The following is a 22862-nucleotide window of genomic DNA, read 5'->3' on the forward strand; positions in this document are numbered from 1 at the left end:
CAACGAGCCGTTTATGGAGGTTCTTCTGCTTCGTGGGCTTGTCCGGCGTAGGGTCGTCCGGAATGCCATTTTCGCCGGGGGAGGGATGTTCGGTTTCTCTATCCGGGTTGTCCTGTTGGGACGGTTGCTCTAAGGCATGCTCGTCGTCTACCGACTCATCCTGCTCTATGGCTGGGTCTTTATCGAGGCGGGGCTTGGGTCGGCGTTTACGCCGACGCTTTGATTGTTTTTCGAGAGATCGATCCCTCTTTCCATCCCCGTTTTCCTCGTTGTTTCTTCCTTTAGGGGTATCCACCATGTACACATCGTGAGATGAGGTGGTTGTCCAATGCCCTATAGGCGTTGGTTCTTGGTTGTCTCCTGCATCGTCGTCCATACCGTCGATGTCTTCTGAGTCGAAGTCGAGCATGTCAGTTAAGTCCTCGACAGTGGCTACGAAGTGGGTGGTGGGTGGGTTTTGAATTTCTTCATCATCCGAATCCCATCCTTGCTGACCATAGTCCGGCCAGGGCTCTCCTAATAAAGAGAGAGACTTTAGCGAATTCAGGATGTCGCCGAAGGGCGAGTGCTGAAAGATGTCTGCGGCGGCGAACTCCATTATCGGCGCCCAATCGGATTCGATCTGCAGGGGCGCGGGGGGCTCGGAGTTCGGAAAGGAATCCGGCTCCTCGGAGTCACGGGCCATGCGGAGTGCGGGGCTGGAGTTCGGCTCGATCGCCTCTGAGATCGCAGCCCCTGAGGCAGCGTCCAACCGCTGATCCTCGATCGGCGCAGTAGGCTCCGAATCAATGGTCGGAACCGATGCATGTGCGGCCTCCAAGGCGCTGTTCGGCGGCAGAGCTATATCATGCCCATTGAGACAGTGCGGCGCGCTTGGCTGTGGCTCGAATCCGTCGAAGATCAAGTCCCCGCGAATGTCAGCCGTGTAGTTTAGGCTTCCAAACCTGACCTGATGGCCAGGGGCGTAGCTTTCGATCTGCTCAAGGTGGCCAAGCGACTTGGCCAGCAGTGCGAAGCCGCCGAAGACGAAGATCTGTCCGGGGAGAAAAGTCTCACCCTGGACTGCATCGTTGTTGATGATCGAAGGAGCCATCGGGCCTAAAGGCGACGACACAGAGGAACTCTCAATGAGAGCACCAATGTCGGTGTCAAAACCGGCGGATCTCGGGTTGGGGGTCCCGAACTGTGCGTCTAGGCCGGATGGTAACAGGAGGCAAGGAACACGATGTTTTACCCAGGTTCAGGCCCTCTTGATGGAGGTAAAACCCTACGTCCTGCTTGATTAATATTGATGATATGGATAGTACAAGAGTAGATCTACCACAAGATCAAGGAGGCTAAACCCTAGAAGCTAGCCTATGGTATGATTGTTGTATGATGAAGTTGTCCTACGGACTAAAACCCTCCGGTTTATATAGACACCGGAGAGGGTTAGGGTTACACAAAGTCGGTTACAAGGGTAGGAGATCTTGAATATCCGCATCGCCAAGCTTGCCTTCCACGCCAAGGAAAGTCCCATCCGGACACGGGACGAAGTCTTCAATCTTGTATCTTCATAGTCCTGGAGTCTGGCTGAAGGTATAGTCCGGCTACCCGAACACCCCCTAATCCAGGACTCCCTCAGCATTCCTGTCAATTATCACGATTTCTTCATGAGGACTATGGCCAATATTGCACTGTCTCCGTTTGAGCTGAAGCCTTATGCACCTTGGATCATGAGATTCCTCAGGACAAGGTCTTCACTCAACTACAAAACTGATTTCCAGAATCATCTCAGCTACTTGCCCCCAATTGAAGTCCTCAAGTAGACATATTCCTTAGTTGATGGAAAGGGCAAGGCACCAGCTGTAATTGATGAAGGCATTCGTCCATTGGATGGTCAATTTCACAAAGCTGCATCTTATTCCACCAATGATGACTCTGCCACACATGACTCTGCCAATGCACCCAAGTCCACTCCTCAAGCCACTGCTCCGTGCGTGATGACTGACCGTGAACTTCTGCTTAGTCTTCACTAGAAGGTGGATCGAAATCACAAATGGGTTAACCATCAGTTTGGTTCACTTCTTCACAACATGATTGCCACACACAATGCAGTGAAGAAAAACCACTACTACCTCCATCAAGTCTTCGGTCGCACCTGGGCAATCCTGTCACATATGTATGGTGAAGAAGATCTGAAGAACATGTGTCTTAATGAAGATTTTGACTGGTCTGCACCTCCACCGAAGAAATTCAAGAAGGTCAAGGTTCCTTCTCTGGTGGCCAGCTCATATTCTTCATCACGCGACACTGATGAACATGAAGATTTGGACGACACTGCTGCAGGCCCTACATCAACAAACAACCCCAACAACGCTGGCGCTCCTTCATCAACATGATTATCTTCAGGGGCGTTAGTCCTCATTTTCGATCCTTTTGGTCATTCAATGACAAAGGGGGAGAAATATGAGTTAGGCTTCAAGCGGGTCTACTATATGGGCGTTTTTTGTCTGCTAAGTTACAACTCTCGTTCTTCTAAAACTTTATTTGATTGAGTTGTAATCTTAAACCCGATGGTGCTCTGATACTTTTGATGCACTGTGCTCTGATACTCTTGATGCACTATTCTGCATGTTTATTCCTCATTAAATATTATTGCATGCATGCTGAATTTCATCAGGTACCATATTTCATCATGCATTTCAAATTCTTCATATTATATGTTAAATGCGTGTATGAATTACAAGATATAGGGGGAGATCTCCATGATTCAACTCTTCAAGTGTGCATTGCTTCAAAAGCAAATTCCTCACTATGCACATCTTCAGGGGGAGTTCTTCTATATCTTGCAATCAAAGTCCTCAATATCAGTATTTACACTTCATATGTTTATCCCCATTGAAAACTTAACCTATATTGTCATCAATCACCAAAAAGTGGGAGATTGTAAGTGCATCTAGTGCCCCTTAGTGATTTTTGTGTATTGAAGACTTATAGGTTAAGGGACTAATGCGTGTGTGAGTGTACACAGGTCTATAAGTCTATAAGGAGTTTGATATTTACAGGAAAAGTCGACCCCTAAAAATGAATATATTTGACTGAAGATTTTGGTATTTCTGAAGACTTTCATGAAGACTTTGAAAGTGAAGAAATTGGTGTGTCCGTGAAGACTTGATATTCATGCGAGAAATATGAAGCTTGAAGACTTTCGTGATTATAGTTTTGTTTTTCTCTTTCTTGAGTCATAGGAAACACCGTACTGTTAAAGGGGGTCGAGGAAATACTAAGGAAAAATTTCCATGTGATGCTCAACTCAAAATCCTACACCTACCAATCCCTTCGAGTGAAGCCATTGGAAATCTCATACAGTTCAATCAATTTCTTCAGTGACAGAGATGAAGTTCTTCTGGTCTCTGAGGAATTTGTCCTGACTGAGGAGTTAGGAATTCGCCAGTGCGGATTGCCTACACAGTGAGGAACATGATAGCCCTGAGGATTTTACTACTCAAAATTCCGACTGTTGTTGTGCTATGCGCCAGCTGTCCCAAAATATCTATCCACCTAACGGTCATATCATTGAAGGGCATTTATGTCTTATCATGTTAGGCTGCTCCCTAGGCTATAAATAGCCGCCCCCTACAACCACTAGCTGGTTGGCTGCTCTGAGAGAAACTAACACTTGTCATTTCAGAGCAACCCATCCTCCGAGGACTTTGAGCGAAAATCATTAAGTGATGAAAGACCGAAAACCCAAAACCCAAACTCCTACAAACCCCAAGTGATTGAGCATCATTGAAGAGATTGATCCTGAGTGGATCCGACGCTTGTTACCTTTGAAGACTATGCTTCTTCCAGACGGTTAGGCGTCATGGTCTAGAGCATCCAAGATGAATTGTGGATCGCCGACTGACCAAGTTTGTGAAGGTTTGGAAGTCGCCTGAAGACTTACCACGAGTGATTGGACAAGGTCTGTGTGACCTTAGTTCAAGGAGAATACAGTGAGGACTGGGTGTCTTGGACTAAGTGTCCTTGACTGGGTGTCCGGGACTGTGTGTCCTCGAGTTTAAATACTCAACCGCTCCAACCAGACGTACAACTAAGACAGCAGTTGGAACTGGTCTACCAAATCATTGTCTTCACCGAGCTTACTAGTTCTATTTCCTCAACTCTTTCATTTCCTCATAACTGTGTTGTATGTTTGTTCATATCTGTGTTTGAAGACTTTAACTGAAGACTTTCTCAATTTCCTCAGTTCAATTTCTTCAGTCTGTTTGTCTTCATCATGTGTTATCCTATGATTACGCTTCCTGTACTCTGTGCCTGTGTTCATTTCACCATGATGACTATGCTTGTATTCTGTTATGTTTACCTTTGAGTACTTATTCCGCTGCTAGTAGTTCCTTGCTAAGGAATTTCCTCACCGGCAAATTCCTCAGTGAAGAATTTCATAAAAATTGCCTATTCACCCCCCTCTAGTCGATATAATGCACTTTCAACGTTGAGTCCTGTTTCGCCATCAATGAGGGTCCTGGTGACCTGCACATTGCTGATGACTGGGGAGCAAAGCATCGGGAGGACTCTGGCCGTTGCCGCGCACTTGAGCTGATCCGCTGAGCTGAACATGATAGCGCACGCAGACCACCTGAGAGGGCGCGTGGCCTCAAGCTTGGGGAGGACTACATTCACCTTGCGAGCAAACTGCTTGAAGATGCGCTGTGAGGCTGGGGCCTGCGCGCCACCCAAGATGCAAGCAATTGCACGCGGCTCCTGGAAGCCCCCAGCCCCCTCGTCTTGATGTTGGTCTTCTATCCTCCTTGGCAGTGGCGACAGAGGAGGAAGGCCTGCGTTGCCGTATGGGCGATCCTCACGAGGCTGATATATCCGGCCTCCCTCGCAAGGCTGGTCCTGCTAGCGGTCCTTGCATGGTCGGTCGTGCCACCCTTGGCGAGGGCCACGGTCTTCCCATCGTCCTCCACCTCTTCCTCCTCCTCGGCCATAGCCCCTGTCGTTGCGCTCGGGGCGTCGGCCAACACGTCCATCTCTCACGGCCCTGAGCTCTTGACATTCGTTGGTGTTGTGGGTGTGGAGGTCGTGGTACACGCAGTACCGGCTGCCCTTGGATGACTCAGGCTGATCCCTGCCCCGCTTGGTGTCTGGTTCCGCTGCAAGCACGGCAGCCCCCTTGCGCTTCACGTCCTTGGCCTTGGGCTTCTTCTCTTCTAGGTCGGCAGCTGGGAGTTCGAGGAGGGAAAGGCACCCTTCCTCAGCCCTGGCGCACTTGGTCGCCAAGTTGAACAGCTCCAGGGATGTGCACAGGTCTTCATGGATTGCTAGCTCCTCCTTCATCTTGATGTCATGTACGCCATCGGAGAAGGCCGATACGATGGCTTCTTCGGTCACCTTGGGGATCTTGAGGCGAGTGTTGTTGAAGCGCTGGATGTATTTCTGCAGGGTTTCCCCTTGCTGCTGCTTGATGCGGCGCAGATCCCTCACAGCCGGGGGCCGGTCGCGAGTGCCCTGGAAGTTGGCGATGAAGCAAGTGCGCATCTCATCCCAGGAGCCAGTTTCAGGAGCCAGGTGCGAGCCCCGTCCTTGAGCGCCATGGGAAACCAGTTCGCCATGACCCTTTCGTCTCTGTTGGCGGCTTCGATGCATAGCTCGTAGAGCTGTAGGAACTCCGTGGGGTCCGCCGTGCCATCGTAGCGAGGGGGCAGGTCAGGCTTGAACTTGCCTGGCCATGCGACGCCGCGTAGTTCGGGGGTGAGGGTGCGGCAGCCTGCTGTGGCCACCAGTGCCTTTTGCTGGTGCTAGGCTTGTTCTTGGGGATTACCACGCGCCGCCGCCTGGAGCAGCGCGGGGTCTTGGCATGGAGGTGCTGGGATGCGATCTTGGCGCACCGGCGTTGGGAGCACGCGAGCACCTTCTTGGGGACGAGGGATCTCTTGGCAGCTCCTTTCTTGCTGCGCGGGCGCCGAACGCGGAGGGTCTCGCCCTGGGGCTGGGCGCCTTGGAGCCAGGGCGCCTTCTTGGGGAGGAGGTGGTGGAGGCACCTCCTGGTCCCCGCCTCCTGTGCGGAATGGAGGGCGAGGCAGCGAGAGGGATGGCAAGGGGGAGCCCCCTGCGGCACTGACGAGCTCAGTGATGCGGGCGAGCCAGTCCTCGTAGAGGTCATTGATGGGGCGGTAGTGCAAGAGCTCTCTTGCCAGGAGCAGCGCGGCGTGCGCGTCCGTGGGGGCGCGACGGGCGTGGGACGACGAAGCGGCTGGAGTCAGCGACGGTGTGGCGGTGCGGCCCTCCCACTGCACTGAAGGATGCTGGGACGAGGCCTGCTGCTTGTTCCCCGCCGGGCCGGTGGCGGCGTTGGCGGCAGGCGACGGGGAACGACGAGGGCGTCCGCCGACGGGCGCCATCTGGGCGACGCGGGCGGCGAGAGCAGCTCGGCGCTCGGCGCGGGTCCGATCAGCGTCAGCCATGGACACGATGGATGATCACACACGAACAGCGGAAGAAAGATTCCGGCGCATCCCTACCTGCCGCGCCAAATGTCAGATTTCGGGTTCCGGCAGACCCTTGAGGTTCGAACACTGGGGTGCGCATGGAGATCTCTCCCCTACCGATCTACGTCCAATCTCCACGCGTGATCTAAGCTGGAAACAACAAGCAACACAAGGGACACGAGGTTTATAATGGTGCGGGCCACCGTTGTGGTGTAATACCCTACTCAAGTGTGTGGTGTGGTGGATTGCCTCAGGGGCTGATGATGAACAATACGAGGGAAGAACAGCCTCGCGAGAGGTGTTCTTGAGCTGGTGCGATGAACTGCTTGGGTGAGTTCAGTCGCCTCTCTCTCTCTCTCTCTCTCTGCTAGGGCTCTATCAGATCTCTGGATGTCTCTCGATCTCTCTCTTTTTCTCTGTCCCTCTCTCTGCTCGATCCCCCTCCACTCTGTGGTGGCTAGCTCTATTTATAGAGGCCCTGGGCCTCTCCCCAAATAATAAGCGGGAAGGGCACATCTAGTATAGGTTATCCTAACCAAAGGCGGTCTTCGGCTGCCAAAAGCACTGGTGATGACGCCGTCTTGGGATCCATGGTGACCTCCGTCCTGCCGCTCTGCAGGTCTTGGTCTCATTGCACCGGAATGGTAACCTTTGCCCGATGCCTTGGCCTCTGCTTCCCCCCTTTGCACCAAAGGGGAAACAAGGACACTACGTAGGCCGGCGCCCGCCTGGTCTTGATCGTCATGGCTTGCATCACGGGCTCCTCGCGAGGTACCTCTGCCTTAATCTCCCCGCCTCCTCGCGAGCCTGCCTGGTGAGGCTGCCTCTAAGGAAGCTTTCTGTCGTCCGCCCCGCGAGGCTTGGCCCCTCGCGAGGGTCTTGAGCTTGAGCTGATGAAGATGGGCCGCGCTGGGCCCCCACTTGAGCCATGCCGCAGGCCGCAAGCAGGCAAGTCTGGGGACCCCCGTTCCCAGAACGCCGACAACCGTGTCCTCATGGGTACGGTGATAAAAAAGGTTCAGTCTGCCAAAAGCAGGCTGACCGAATCTTGCACTAACCTTTTAACAGGCTTTGAGGTAATAATAATTGTATAAAGAATATCATAGCGTAGACAGTAGCCCCTGATGCTCTATTCGGTGTTCGGAAAGAAAAGCCGAACAGAGGATCCTAACAATTTTCGCAGGAGTCTAACATATGATGTCTATGTAAATAAGCAGTGTCACTGCTGGCTGCTACCGCTCATAATACGGAGGTCTCCGAACTGAAGCGGAGCCTGGAGCGGGCCGGGAAAGAGCTCAGCCTTGTGAAGAAGCAGCTGGAGGACAACCAAGGTAGATAGTAACCTGTGCATCTATGTTAGGAAGGATGAATACTTCGTGCTGACTAAAGTGTCATGGACTACGCTAGGGGCCATGACCGAGGTGGCGGCCCTCAAGAAGGCATTAGCCGAGGCCGAGGACAAAGCAGCCAAGGAACACGCTATACACGAAAAGCATGAGGCCCGAGTCAGCGAGGTTCGGCAAGAGCTTTAGGATGCCGTCAAGAAGTACGAGTCCCTGGAGCGTGATTCTAAGGCGCAGGCATCCGAACTTGTGAAGGCCCGCCAGAGCACACAAGAGGCTCGAGCCGAGGCCCAGAGCGTCCTTCAGGAACTCCAGGCAGCTAAGAAGCATGTGGCGGGTAAGGCTTTCATTACGCAAAGCAAGTCTGTGAAGGAAACACTCCTTTTACTTACCTGAATTTGGTGCTCTACAGGGGCGTTTACAGATTTTCCGCGCAGCATATCCGATGCTGCTGAATTCTATCGAGCCGAGGAAGGGAGTTCGACAGAGAAACTGTTCTGGTCTCAATATCTTGGACTAGAACATCTAGTATCCTTCAGCGACCAGCTGAAATAGTTGGTCGAGCTGCACAAGGCGGTCGAGCTGGCTATGAGGGACCTGATAGTCTGGCTATGGCCTGCTGCGCCGGTACCCAGCAGCTACTTCGGGCTTGTGAAGCGACTTGTTAGTGCCTGCCTGTGGCTTGAGGTCGTAAAGCGGTCGGTCTATATTGAAGGTGCCCAGATGGCCATTGCTCGTTACAAGATGTGGTGGGCGAAGATGGACATCGTTGAGCTGACCAGGGGGCCGCCGAAGGGCAAGGAGCACCGTACACCCGAGCGCTACTTTGCAGATGTCCTAGAGGGTTCTCGTATTGTAGCCACGCAGTGCGGGCAGGACATTATTTTTGAGTGAATACACTCGTATTTCGACTTGTATGATGAGACAAATCACCTTTGTAGTATAATTTATGTTTTGATTGTGTTCTCCTGTGCGGCCGTGGTGTATGAAATCTAAGGGTTGGCCAGTCGTTGGCCTTTGCCGTCACGTAGGTAGAACGGAGGTGTTTAGGATGGTATCTAAACAATCTTGATCCAATTATATGATCCTTGAAGGAGTTGTTTAGCGCAACGAACCAGGCAACCAGACTATATGGCTTGAACGCCCTCACTTAGCCATAGGAGTTTTATAATAAAACAAAGGCGCAGCCCCTGGTATATGAACCAGAGTGTTGTCAGCGTCTGATCGAGAAGTACGATCCTTCACGAAATGCGAAAAAACCTCCAACGATTTGAGACCTCCGAACAGCTGACCGGCTCTCGCCTTATCATGACAGTCAATTTTCAGCTTTCTCTACTGAGGTGCTTATCTGGTTTGGACCAGGGCACTGATACGTCTTCGTCGTATCTACTTTTCCAAACACTTTTGCCCTTGTTTTGGACTCTAACTTGCATGATTTGAATGGAACTAACCCGGACTGACACTGTTTTCAACAGAATTACCGTGGTGTTATTTATGTGCAGAAACAAACGTTCTCGGAATGACCTGAAACTTCACGGAGCAACTTTTTGAAATAATATGAAGGCCAGGGGACCACTACCTGTCCATGAGTGTTGGGGCGCGCCCCCTACCTCGTCGGCCCCATGGAGCTCCTCCGACTCCAACTCCAACTCTATATATTGTGTTTCGGGGAGAAAAAATCAGAGAGAAGAATTCATCGCGTTTTACGATACGGAGCCGCCGCCAAGCCCTAAAACCTCTCGGGAGGGCTGATCTAGAGTCTGTTCGGGGCTCCGGAGAGGGGAATCCGTCGACATCGTCATCATCAACCATCCTCCATCACCAATTTCATGATGCTCACCGCCGTGCGTGAGTAATTCCATCGTAGGCTTGCTGGACGGTGATGGGTTGGATGGGATCTATCATGTAATCGAGTTAGTTTTGTTAGGGTTTGATCCCTAGGATCCACTATGTTCTGAGATTGATGTTGCTATGACTTTGCTATGCTTAATGCTTGTCACTAGGGCCCGAGTGCCATGATTTCAGATCTGAACCTATTATGTTTTCATCAATATATGAGTGTTATTGATCCTATCTTGCAAGTCTATAGTCACCTATTATGTGTTATGATCCGTTAACCCCGAAGTGACAATAATTGGGATACTTACCGGTGATGACTGTAGTTTGAGGAGTTCATGTATTCACTATGTGTTAATGCTTTGTTCCGGTACTCTAGTAAAAGGAGGCCTTAATATCCCTTAGTTTCCGTAAGGACCTCGCTGCCACGGGAGGGTAGGACAAAAGATGTCATGCAAGTTCTTTTCCATAAGCATGTATGACTATATTCAGAATACATGCCTACATTACATTGATGAACAGGAGCTAGTTCTGTGTCACCCTAGGTTATGACTGTTACATGATGAACCGCATCCGGCATAATTCTCCATCACCGATCCATTGCCTATGATCTTTCTATATATTGTTCTTCACCTATTTACTTTTCCGTTGCTATTGCTATCATCATTACAAAATACCAAAAACATTACTTTTGCTACTGTTACCTTTTGCTACCATTACCACTACTATCATATTACTTTGCTACTAAATACTTTGCTGCAGATATTAAGTTTCCAGGTGTGGTTGAATTGACAACTCAGCTGCTAATTCTTGAGAGTATTCTTTGGCTCCGCTTGTGTCGAATCAATAAATTTGGGTTGAATACTTTACCCTCGAAAACTGTTGCGATCCCCTATACTTGTGGGTTATCAAGACTATTTTTTGGTGCCGTTGCCGGGGAGCATAGCTCTATTCTTTGAGTCACTTGGGATTTATATCTGCTTATCATTATGAATAACTTGAGAGATCCAAAAACTAAGATTTATCCCTCAACTACGAGGGGAGGTAAGGAACTGCCATCTAGCTCTGCACTTGATTCACCTTCTGTTTTAAGTAAGCTTGCGACACCTAAACCTAATTCTGCTATTCGTTCTAATATGTCGCATGTTATTGATGATGTCACTTCTGCTATACATGATACTTATGATGAACCTACTTCTATGCTTGATACTACTGTGCCGCTTGGTGAATTTCTTGATGAACAACTTGCTAGGGCTAGAGAGATTGAAAATATTGAATCTTATAATACTGATGAAATTGATGATGAAGACTTGCCTGTTATTCCTGAGGGTTATGTTTTTGATAAAGAAGCTTCTTTAGCTATTTTAGCTTGCAAGGATAGACACGAACTTAATAGGTTATTAGCTAAATGGAATCAGCAATCTCTAAATGCTAGAATGAAACCTGACCCTGCTTTTGCTACTTCACCTATCTGTGTTACCGATAAGGATTATGAATTCTCTGTTGATCCTGATATAATTACTTTGGTTGAATCTGATCCTTTCCGTGGCTATGAATCTGAAACTGTTGTGGCACATCTTACTAAATTAAATGATATAGCCACCCTGTTCACTACTGATGAGAGAACTCGTTACTTTTATATCCTTAAAATATTTTTGTTCTCATTAAAGGGCGATGCTAAGATATGGTTTAATTCTCTTGATCCTGGTTGTGTGCGTAGTCCCCAGGATATGATTTATTACTTCTCTGCTAAATATTTCCCTGCTCATAAGAAACAAGCTGCTTTAAGGGATATATATAATTTTGTGCAAATTGAAGAAGAGAGTCTCCCACAAGCTTGGGGGAGGCTTTTCCAATAACTTAATGCTTTGCCTGATCATCCTCTTAAGAAAAATGAAATACTTGATATATTTAAAATGGACTAATGATGCTACCAGAGATTACCTGGATAGTTCTGTTGGTTCTATTTTCAGGGAAAGAACACCGGATGAATCTGAAATTCTATTGAATAATATGTTGACAAATGAAAATAATTGGACACCTCCGGAGCCAATTCCTGAGCCTATTCCTAAACCAACTCCGAAGAAGAGGGGTATTCTATTTCTCAGTCCTGAAGATATGTGTAACATCCCAAATTTTCAATTTGGAATATTATACATTAGATCATCAGCAAGGCAAGTAACACTTTGATCATACTTTTCTACTACCCAGTTTTATTGCATTAGATCAAATCCTCACACATTGCATGATTAGGATCTAATTAAATTATGGGATGGGAAGTAGATGAGGTAGTACCTATTACCTGTTTATTTTCAAACCTTTGGGAGTTACTTCTACGTTTGCTCATTATGCCATGCTATGCTAGTAGACGTGGATTGGGTGAGTGAAATCCATGACAGATGTGAGATTGTTAATTAATGGTTTATCTAAGGTGGCAACTTAAACACACATCTGGGTGGATTGAGGCACCTGGGTATTCCAGGACTTGCCTATTTTCTTTTAGACCGCCACCCAGGCTCAAAGGGATCATGAGACTATTCATACTAGAAACTTCCGTCTGCAGCCACAAGCTATTATGGGCTCCAGCATAGTTGACTAAGTCGTGCGAACTCTTACAGTGGTAGACTAGCAGATGTAGGGGATGTAGGTGGTACGGTCTACCCATCATAAGGTGCTAGCGCTTCTGAAAGACTATGTCTCGGTCATCCGTCTTCTCAAACACCACGTAGTGCGAGAAACCAAACGGAGGCGACCGAGTCTTGTGGGGAAACGTGCGCAAACCTCTGCAGAGTGTAACAAACTAATCATGGTTAGCCGTGTCCCCGGTTATGGACATCTTGAGTATCTAGTACCTGGATTATCATGTGAATCTCCACATGTTACTCTAAATTAATTTTGTTGGGTTATGTTTAATGATGATGCTTAGTTGGGATTGAGAATGCTGTCAACCATTCTCAATGTTTAACAACCACCATGATAGTAATTAAATCTTATTCCTTTGAAGTAAGGAAAAATTGGCTTTACGCAAAACTGTAACCATAGAGCTTTCCACCAGCCAAATATGCATATAGTATAGCTGTTTCATTCCATTACTCTCTATGTGTTACCTTGCCAGCATATTCCATGTGCTGACCCGTTTTCGGGCTGCAACGTTAATGTTGCAGACTTTTCAGACGATGATTAAGGAGTTTTTAGGTCGTGGTTCTATACTCAGTGATGCCGTTGGAGTTGATGGACTCACTTATCTTCCAAGCCTTCCGCTGTTATCGTTATTACATGGCCTTAAGCCATACTTATTGTAATAAGTTCTCTTTTGAGACACTTGATGTAATAAGTGTGTGATTGCTACTCTGCTATAAATCCTCCGAGTACTGTGTGGTGTCAGCATTACTGATCCAGGGATGACACCGGAGCATAGAGATCAGACTGTTTGAGGTCTGTTCGCTACAATATGCAAGAGGCAGAGAAATCTATGAAAGAAAAAGGTATTAAAGCTGAAGATGTTAAGAATTTAACTCCTATTAAAGAAATATATGGTCTTAGTTTACCGCCTGTTGAAGAAACATATGATCTTAATCCCTTACCTATTGAAGAAAATCATGGTCTTGATAACCCGACACAGGTAGTGAAGGGAAATTCTCTCTATAGATATGATAAAGCTGAAATCCCATTTAATAAGTTTGCTAGCCCATGCTTAGATGAGTTTGATAAATTTATGGTTAAGCAAGAAGACTTCAATGCTTATTTTGGTAGACAATTGAAATACAATTCAAATATGCTTGAACACTTGGGTGATTATATGGCTAATCTCAAAGGTGAACTTAAACTTATTAGTAAACATGCTTCTATGGTTACCACTCAAGTAGAAAAACTACTTAAAGCTCAAAATGATTTGCTTAATGAATTGAATAGTAAGAATAATGATTATGATGTTAGAGTGGCTACTAGAGGTGGCAGAATGACTCAGGAACCTTTGTATCCTGAAGGCCATCCTAAGAGAATTGAGCAAGATTCTCAGAGAAATAATATAGATGCACATAGTCCTTCTAAAAGGAAGAAAAAGAAAAATGATAGGACTTTGCATGCTTCTAGTGAACCTACCACTGAAACACCTGAGAATCCAAATGATATTTCTATTTATGATGCTGAAACTCAATCTGGTAATGAACCTAAAACTAGCAATAATATTAATAATAATGTTCATGATGATGCTCAATATAGTAATGATAATGATATAGAAATTGAACCTGTTGTTGATCTTGATAACCCACAATCAAAGAATCAACGTTATGATAAGAAAGACTTTGTTGCTAGGAAACACGGTAAGGAAAGAGAGCCTTGCGTTCAGAAACCCATGCCTTTTCCTCCCAAACCATCCAAGAAAAAGGATGATGAGGATTTTGAGCGCTTTGCTGAAATGATTAGACCTATCTTTTTGCGTATGCGATTAACTGATATGCTCAAAATGAATCTTTATGCTAAGTATATGAAAGATATTGTTACAGATAAGAGAAAGATACCGGAAGCTGAAATTTCCACCATGCTTGCTAATTATACTTTTAAGGGTGGAATACCAAATAAACTTGGAGATCCAGGAGTACCCACTATACCATGCTCCATTAAAAGAAACTATGTTAAAACTGGTTTATGTGATCTTGGAGCCGGTGTTAGTGTTATGCCTCTCTCTTTATATCATAGATTTGATTTGAATAAGTTGACACCTACTGAAATATCTTTGCAAATGGCTGATAAATCAACTACTATACCTGTCGGTATTTGTGAGGATGTGCATGTTTTTTTAGTTGCAAATGTTACTATTTTAACGGACTTTGTTATTCTTGATATTCCCGAGGACGATAGTATGTCTATTTTTATTGAAAGACCCTTTTTGAATACTGCAGGGGATGTTATTGATTGCACAAAAGGCAATGTCACTTTTCATGTTAATGGTAATGAGCATACAGTACACTTTCCGAGGAAACAACCTCAAGTTCATAGTATCAACTCTATTGGAAAAATTCCATCGATTATATTTGGAGGTTTTGAATTTCCTCTTCCTACTGTCAAGAAGAAATATGATATTCTTATTATTGGGGATCTGCATATCCCCATTGAGGTAACATAGTGTTATTTGAAATTTCTCCAGTTCCATGTTATTCGGGATGAGTTCGTTAACAAGACTTGATCAACCTTGTTAGTGAATTCCTTTTGATGATCATGAGATGGATGAAACTAGAAGGCACAACCTTCTGCACCCCACTTTTACTTTCTGTTATTTATATTAAATAAAATAAAAATAGTATTTTTCTGTCTGTTATCTGATTATCCGTGCAATATAAAAATACCTCGAAAATAAAAGTTCTCCAAATGCCCTGAAATTTGAATATGATTTTTTCTGGAATATTTGAGAATATTTGGCACTGAGAACACAGTAGGGGGGTCAACCACCTGCCCACGAGGGTGGAGGGCGCCCCCCCCCCTTGCCTCATGGGCCCATAGTGGCCCTTCTCCACGTATCCTTTCACCCACACACTCCTTCCTCCCCCAAACACCAATAACCAGCTCAAACCCGAGTCCAAGCTCATTTTGCTGCCATTTTTTATCTCCTTGCTCAAAGCACCTCTCACAAAACTGCTTGGGGAGATTGTTCCTTGGTATGTGACTCCTCCATTGGTCCAATTAGTTTTCGTTCTAGTGCTTTATTCATTGCAAATTTTTTCTGCTTAGGTGACCCTGTTCTTGAGCTTGCATGTAAAATTTATATGGTTAAAAGTAGTTTTGATGCATGATATAGGCCCTAGACACTTCTAGGAGTAGTTGCTATCAATATTATTGAGTTTGGTTCACTTTTATTTTGAAGTTACTAAAAATTTCAGAATTTTTCAGAAAGTGATGAAGATACTTTTGAGGGGCTCATCGAGCCGAAGCTTGAAGGAAAAGGCACCGAAGCCTAAGTATAAGCTGCCTCGCACCGCGGAGGTTCGGGCATGTGAATGGCCTTCCGATGATTTCTTGAGAGCAACCGGGATTTATGAAGATTTTCATGAATTGGCTAAGAATGCAGGCATCACCGCTTTCCTCCACGACCAACGCGATCAGTATATCTTACTCACAAATATCTTTGTGCAAAACTTTCATTTCCATTCTAGGAGCTCACCACCTATGGTGGAGTTCCATTTATATGATGAGCACAAGGAGATGTCACTTTATGATTTTTGTCGGGTTTGTTTAGTCCCTTTTGAGGGCAAGGCAGAGGAACCACATCACGAGGATGTGGATGGGTTTATTGATACTATCACTGTAGGGGAAACAAGGAGGGTTTCGGATGCATGAATCACTAGCATACATTTTCCTGTTTTACGCTATTTTGCCTTATTTGCTAGTCGTTGTTTAATTGGTCACGGAAACAGTGGAAACCATAGTGTCCCTGATATTATTATTTTGCTCCATGGTTTATACGGTGATAACTCTGTTAGTATGGGCGGCATTATTGCTAAACGGTTAAGTCTGAACCGTACAAAGGGGCACATCTTTGGAGGCATCTATGCTTCACGCCTAGCTGCACATTTTAACATACCTTTTAGGCATTATGAGAAGGAAGAAAAAGTGATGCCTCGTGTTTATTTAGATTATAAAGGTATGGTGGCACATGATTTTATTGTTAAGAATAGGGAAGGAGAGATTAAATACAAATTGTTCTCTGATAAACATCATCCTGAGACTATTACTCTGCTTGCTCCTTCTTTGTTTGATTTATCTGCAGGCCAGTACCTTGTTCCGTTAAAGGCTATTCACACCTACTGAAACCCTGCACCAGCCATGGAGCCAGAGCCGGAACCACAAGTTGATCCTTCACGACAATCTAATTACCAGTGGGATCTGGAGATGATTGCCAGCCAGTGGCAATCGGAGTCTTCTTCGTCGCAGTACGACCCCAGCTACTATTATGGATATCCGCCAGGCCAGCCATGACCATAGACCAACTTAGGCCAAAAGCCTAAGCTTGGGGGAGTACGTATTTCCCACCGACATTACATTTATGTTCACACACTCATTGCTAGATGTCGGTGCTCATACTTTTTCATTGTATCCTCCATGCTAGTTTAATTTCCTTTTTATGCTTTCTTCTTGTGTGTTTAATAAACCTTAAGAAAAACCAAAAAAACTAGTTGTAGCTTCTAATTAGTTTACTTTCCATGCTTGTAGTAGTAATTAAAAAGAAAACCCAAAAGGATTTCATGTTCTTCTTTTACTTGTTGGGAGCTCTCCCATGTAAATAGTTTTATTTCTTTTCTTTCCTTTGGGGGTTGAGAGGAGAAGACCATAATTAAATTGTTGAAGTGGCTCTTATATACATTATTGTTGATCTGACAAAAGATCCCATATTGCCTTGTCTTCTCCTATTTATTGAATGCTTGCAAATTCCAGCTTAGTCCAAGGCACGTGCACTATTATTATTATTCACATCGTTCGGTCGTGCAAGTGAAAGGCAATTATAACAATATATGATGGACTGGCTGAGATAAGAAAAGCTGGTATGAACTCGACCTCTTTTGTTTTTGTAAATATGATTAGTTCATCATTCCTGATTCAGCCTATTATGAATAAACGTGTTCGCAATGACAACTAGAGATCATAGTTCTTGTGCCATGCTTGATTAACTATGAGTTATAATGGTTTACCTTGCGTGCCAACATGCTATTGAAATGGTTATGATGTGGTATGATAGGGTGGTATCCTCCTCTGAATGATTTAAGTGACTTGACTTGGCACATGTTCACGCATGTAGTTGAAACAAAATCAACATAGCCTTCACGATATTTATGTTCATGGTGCATTGTATCCTACTCGTGCTTGCATTCGGTGTTGATTAATATTAATGCATGTTCATGAGTGTTGTCGCTCTCTAGCTGGTCGCTTCCCAGTCTTTTGCTAGCCTTCACCTGTACTAAGCGGGAATACTGATTGTGCATCCAACTCCATAAACCCCAAAGTTATTCCATATGAGTCCACCATACCGACCTATATACGGTATCTACTTGCCGTTCCAAGTAAATTTGTATGTGCCAAACTCTAAACCTTCAAATAAATATCATGTTTGGTATGCACGAATAGCTCATGTATCAACTAGGGTTGTCCGTATCTTCCATGTTAGGCGGGTCATTTTCAAGAGGAGTGGACTCCGCTCGTCACTCACGAGATAAATGGCTGGTCACCGGGATGCCCGGTCCCATGCTTTATGCAAACTAAATCAAAAATAATTGCAAACAAAACTCCCCCTGGGACTCTTGTTAGTTGGAGGCACTCGTTGTTTCGAGCAAGCCATGGATTGATGCTTGTTGGTGGAAGGGGGAATATAAACTTTACCAATTTGTTTGGGAACCGCCTATAATGTGTGTAGCATGGAAGATATCGCCATCTCTTGGTTGTTATGTTGACAATGAAAGTATACCACTCAAAATATTATTCACCTCTATTTTAAAACCGAGCTCTGGCACCTCTACAAATCCCTGCTTCCCTCTGTGAAGGGCCTATCTATTTACTTTTATGCTGAGTCATCATCCTCTTATTAAAAAGCACCGGTTGGAGAGCACCGCTGTCATTTGCATTCATTACTGTTAGTTTACATTGAGTATGACTCGATTAGATCTCTTTTACCATGAATTACAATGTCTAGTCAGTCCTTGGTCTTTAAATGTGTTGTACATTTATGTTTTGCGGTCTCGGAAAGGGCTAGCGAGATACCATCTTGTTATATCATATTATGATTGTTTTGAGAAAGTGTTGTCATCCGAGATTTATTATTATTGCTCACTAGTTGATTATGCTATTGATATGAGTAAACTTGATACCTAAGCATTATTGCGTATGTGGTTAGTTATACTCTTTGCTGAAAACTTGAATGTTGGCTTTACATATTTACAACAACAAGAGCAAATAGAGTTTGTAAAAGTTTTTTCTTTATCACTTTCAGTTTATCAACTGAATTGCTTGAGGGCAAGCAAAGGTTTAAGCTTGGGGGAGTTGATACGTCTCCATCGTATCTACTTTTCCAAACACTTTTGCCCTTGTTTTGGACTCTAACTTGCATGATTTGAATGGAACTAACCCGGACTGACGCTTTTTCAGCAGAATTACCGTGGTGTTATTTATGTGCAGAAACAGACGTTCTCGGGATGACCTGGAACTTCATGGAGCAACTTTTTGGAAAATATGAAAAATACCTGCAAAAGATGAAGGCCAGGGGGGCCACCACCTGTCCATGAGGGTGGGGGGCGCGCCCCCTACCTCGTGGGGCCCCTGGAGCACCCCCAACTCCAACTCCAACTCTATATATTGTGTTTCGGGGAGAGAAAAATTAGAGATAAAAATTCATTGCATTTTACGATATGGAGCCGCCGCCAAGCCCTAAAACCTCTCGGGAGGGCTGATCTGGAGTCCGTTCGGGGCTCCAGAGAGGGGAATCCGTCTCCATCATCATCATCAACCATCCTCCATCACCAATTTCATGATGCTGACCGCCGTGCGTGAGTAATTCCATCGTAGGCTTGCTGGACGGTGATGGCTTGGATGGGATATATCATGTAATAGAGTTAGTTTTGTTAGGGTTTGATCCCTAGTATCCACTATGTTCTGAGATTGATGTTGCTATGACTTTGCTATGGTTGATGCTTGTCACTAAGGCCCGAGTGCCATGATTTCAGATCTGAACCTATTATGTTTTCATCAATATATGAGTGTTCTTGATCCTATCTTGCAAGTCTATAGTCACCTATTATGTGTTATGATCCGTTAACCCCGAAGTGACAATAATCAGGATACTTACCGGTGATGACCGTAGTTTGAGGAGTTCATGTATTCAATATGTGTTAATGCTTTGTTCCGGTACTCTACTAAAAGGATGCCTTAATATCCCTTAGTTTTTGTATAGACCCCACTGCCACGGGAGGGTAGGACAAAAGATGTCATGCAAGTTCTTTTCCATAAGCACGTATGACTATATTCGGAATACATGCCTACATTACATTGATGAACTGGAGCTAGTTCTGTGTCACCCTAGGTTATGACTGTTACATGATGAACCACATCCGGCATAATTCTCCATCACCAATCCATTGCCTACGAGCTTTCCATATATTGTTCTTCGCCTATTTACTTTTCCGTTGCTATTGCTATCATCATTACAAAATACCAAAAACATTTCTTTTGCTACTGTTACCTTTTTCTACCGTTACCACTACAATCATATTACTTTGCTACTAAATACTTTGCTGCAGATATTAAGTTTCCAGGTGTGGTTGAATTGACAACTCAGCTGCTAATACTTGGGAGTATTCTTTGGCTCCCCTTGTGCCGAATCAATAAATTTGGGTTGAATACTTTACCCTCAAAAACTGTTGCGATCCCCTATACTTGTGGGTTATCAGGCACAATCGCAGGAGTTCTCCCTTTACTACCCTAGCCGATGTAGCAGAATGTAGGGTAGTAAGCACAGGAGCCGGGCAACCCAACTATTGACCAAAGACATGATTCGGAGCCAATGCATATAATGCTAAATTCGGGGTGCCGAACTATTCTTATAAGAATCATTCGAACTTTTGTTGCCGTAATGCAGGGTGCTATAAAGTCCCTGGCAAACATCAAAATGTACCAAAGTGTACGGTTGCTACCTGATGGGGTTATCCATAGGGAAACTGAAAAAAAGAAAAGAGAGAAAGAAAACAGAAAAGATGTAAAGGTAAAAAGCTGGGGTCCTACAGCTCCAGCTACAAACTGTTTTCGTTGTAATGTAATTAGTACGTCAAGGCGCGTTGATACAAGTAGTACAATAAGCAACAGGCTATTTAACATGCCGAAACCAGGGAAGAGATACATGTGGGTCCTGGAAGACAGGTAGACTTATCGTTAACTGAATCACCTAAAAAGTCCCCGTATGTCTGTGCTCCTCGCCATCTTGGTGTATTTATCCTTCAAGAGGATCGACAACCAGATCACCCGATGGGGCATGTAGGATTAAAACCTGCAAGAAAACTAGCAAAAGTGAAAGTATGTGTGTATCCTATGTCGGTTGATCCATGCCGTGGATCACAAGCTAGCTATGCCTCCGTCGATGCCCATGGAATTTTGAGTGCATAGTTATGTATGCGCGGCATGTAGGCCACCGCTTGATCGGGACTGAGACGGAGGCCGGATTGCTAGTCGAGATCCTGACGAGCCGAGCTCTCCTGCTGTAGAGTAGTTCGGACCCTCTTAAGGGTGTCCGAGGGCTCGGTAGACGAATGAAGGTTCTGCTTGAGAAGGCCGTTTGTACTTCTGCTGCTAGGGAAGTTGTGTGCTCTTCTGTATGGAGAGAGCATTCTATACTGCTGTTGACTGTTATGACGCCGCGTGGGCCGGGCATCTTGAGCTTGAGATAAGCATATTGTGGTACTGCACTGAATCGAGCAAACGCAGTTCGTCCGAGCAGTGCATGATAGCCGTTGCGGAAGGGGACGATATCGAAGACTAACTCCTAGTTTCGGAAGTTGTCCGGATATCCGAAGACAACCTCTAGTGTGATTGAGCCCGTACAACGGGCCTCTACGCCTGGGATGACTCCTTTAAAGGTGGTCTTTGTAGGCTTGATCCTTGATATGTTAATGCCCATTTTTCATACTGTATTCTGATAGAGCAGATTGTGGCTGCCACCACTGTCCATAAGGACATGAGTCAGGTGGAACCCATCAATTATTGGGTCTAAGACTAGTGCGGCTGAGCCTCCATGATGGATGCTGGTCGGGTGATCCCGACGATCAAAGGTGATCGGGCATGACGACCATGGATTGAATTTTGGGGCGACTGGCTCTATCGCGTAGACGTCCCTGAGCACACGCTTGCTCTCCCTCTTGGGGATGTGGGTAGCATATATCATGATGACCGTTTTGACCTGAGGGGGAAACTTCTTCTGTCCCCCTGTGTTCGGTTGCCGTGGCTCTTCGGCATCGTCCTCGCTTTGCGATCCCTTTTCCCTGTTCTTGGAGTTTAATTTGCCGGCCTGTTTGAAAGACCGGCACTCTCTACTTCTATGATTAGGAGGCTTATCGGGGGTACCGTGAATCTGGCATGGACGATCAAGTATGCGGTCCAAGCTGGATGGGCCCGAATTGTTCTTTTGGAACTGCTTCTTCCGCTGACCGGACTTAGAGCCACTGAATTCGGCATTGACCGCCGTATCCTAGGTGTTGTCACTGTTGTTTTGGCGCTTGTATCTATTGCGTAGAGACTTGTCTTTGTTGCTTTTAACTTCGGGGGTGTCGGCGTCACTTGCATTGTTTTTGCTATGGGCCAACCATCTATCCTCGCCCGCACAAAAGCGGGTCATGAGTGCCGTGAGGGCTGCCATGGATTTTGGCTTTTCTTGGCCGAGGTGGCGAGCGAGCCACTCGTCACGGATGCTATGCTTAAAAGCTGCTAGAGCTTCGGCATCCGGACAGTCGACAATTTGGTTCTTTTTAGTTAAGAACCTTGTCCAGAATTTCCTGGCGGACTCTCCGGGCTGTTGAACTATATGGCTTAAGTCATCAGCGTCCGGAGGTCGAACATATGTAACTTGGAAATTATCGAGGAAAGCCTCTTCCAAGTCCTCCCAGCTGCCAATGGAATTTTCAGGCAGACTGTTTAGCCAATGCCGAGCTGGCCCTTGAGTTTTAGAGGGAGGTATTTTATGGCGTGGAGGCCATCTCCGCAGGCCATATTGATGTGGAGAATGAAGTCCTCGATCCACACCGTGGGGTCCGTGGTTCCATCGTATGATTCTATGTTCACGGGCTTGAATCCTTCGGGGAATTCGTGATCCATGACCTCATCAGTGAAGCAATGAGTGTGTGCGGGGCCTCTATATTAGGCAGTATCGTGACGCAGCTCTGATAGAGTCCGTATGCGGTGTTCAGCCCCGCATGAGTGGGTTTGTCACGTCCGAATAGGTGGTCGTGGTCACGTGTCGAGGCGCGTCCTCATGATCCGTAGATTGATCTTGTATGTAATGCCTTATTGTTCAGGTTCTGCCGGAGGTCATATGTATGGCCGTGGGCTAATTTACCTCTGCCTGAATGATGAGGCAGGGCGGGCTGGTGTTCGGCATGAGTTGTCGTTTTGTCCCGACCACCTGGTGGTCGGTCGGCCGTATTATGCGATGTTGGTATGTACTCTGGCACCTCCTCGTCGA

Source organism: Triticum aestivum, chromosome 6A, assembly GCF_018294505.1.
Source record: "Triticum aestivum cultivar Chinese Spring chromosome 6A, IWGSC CS RefSeq v2.1, whole genome shotgun sequence".
Classification (NCBI taxonomy): Eukaryota; Viridiplantae; Streptophyta; class Magnoliopsida; order Poales; family Poaceae; genus Triticum; species Triticum aestivum.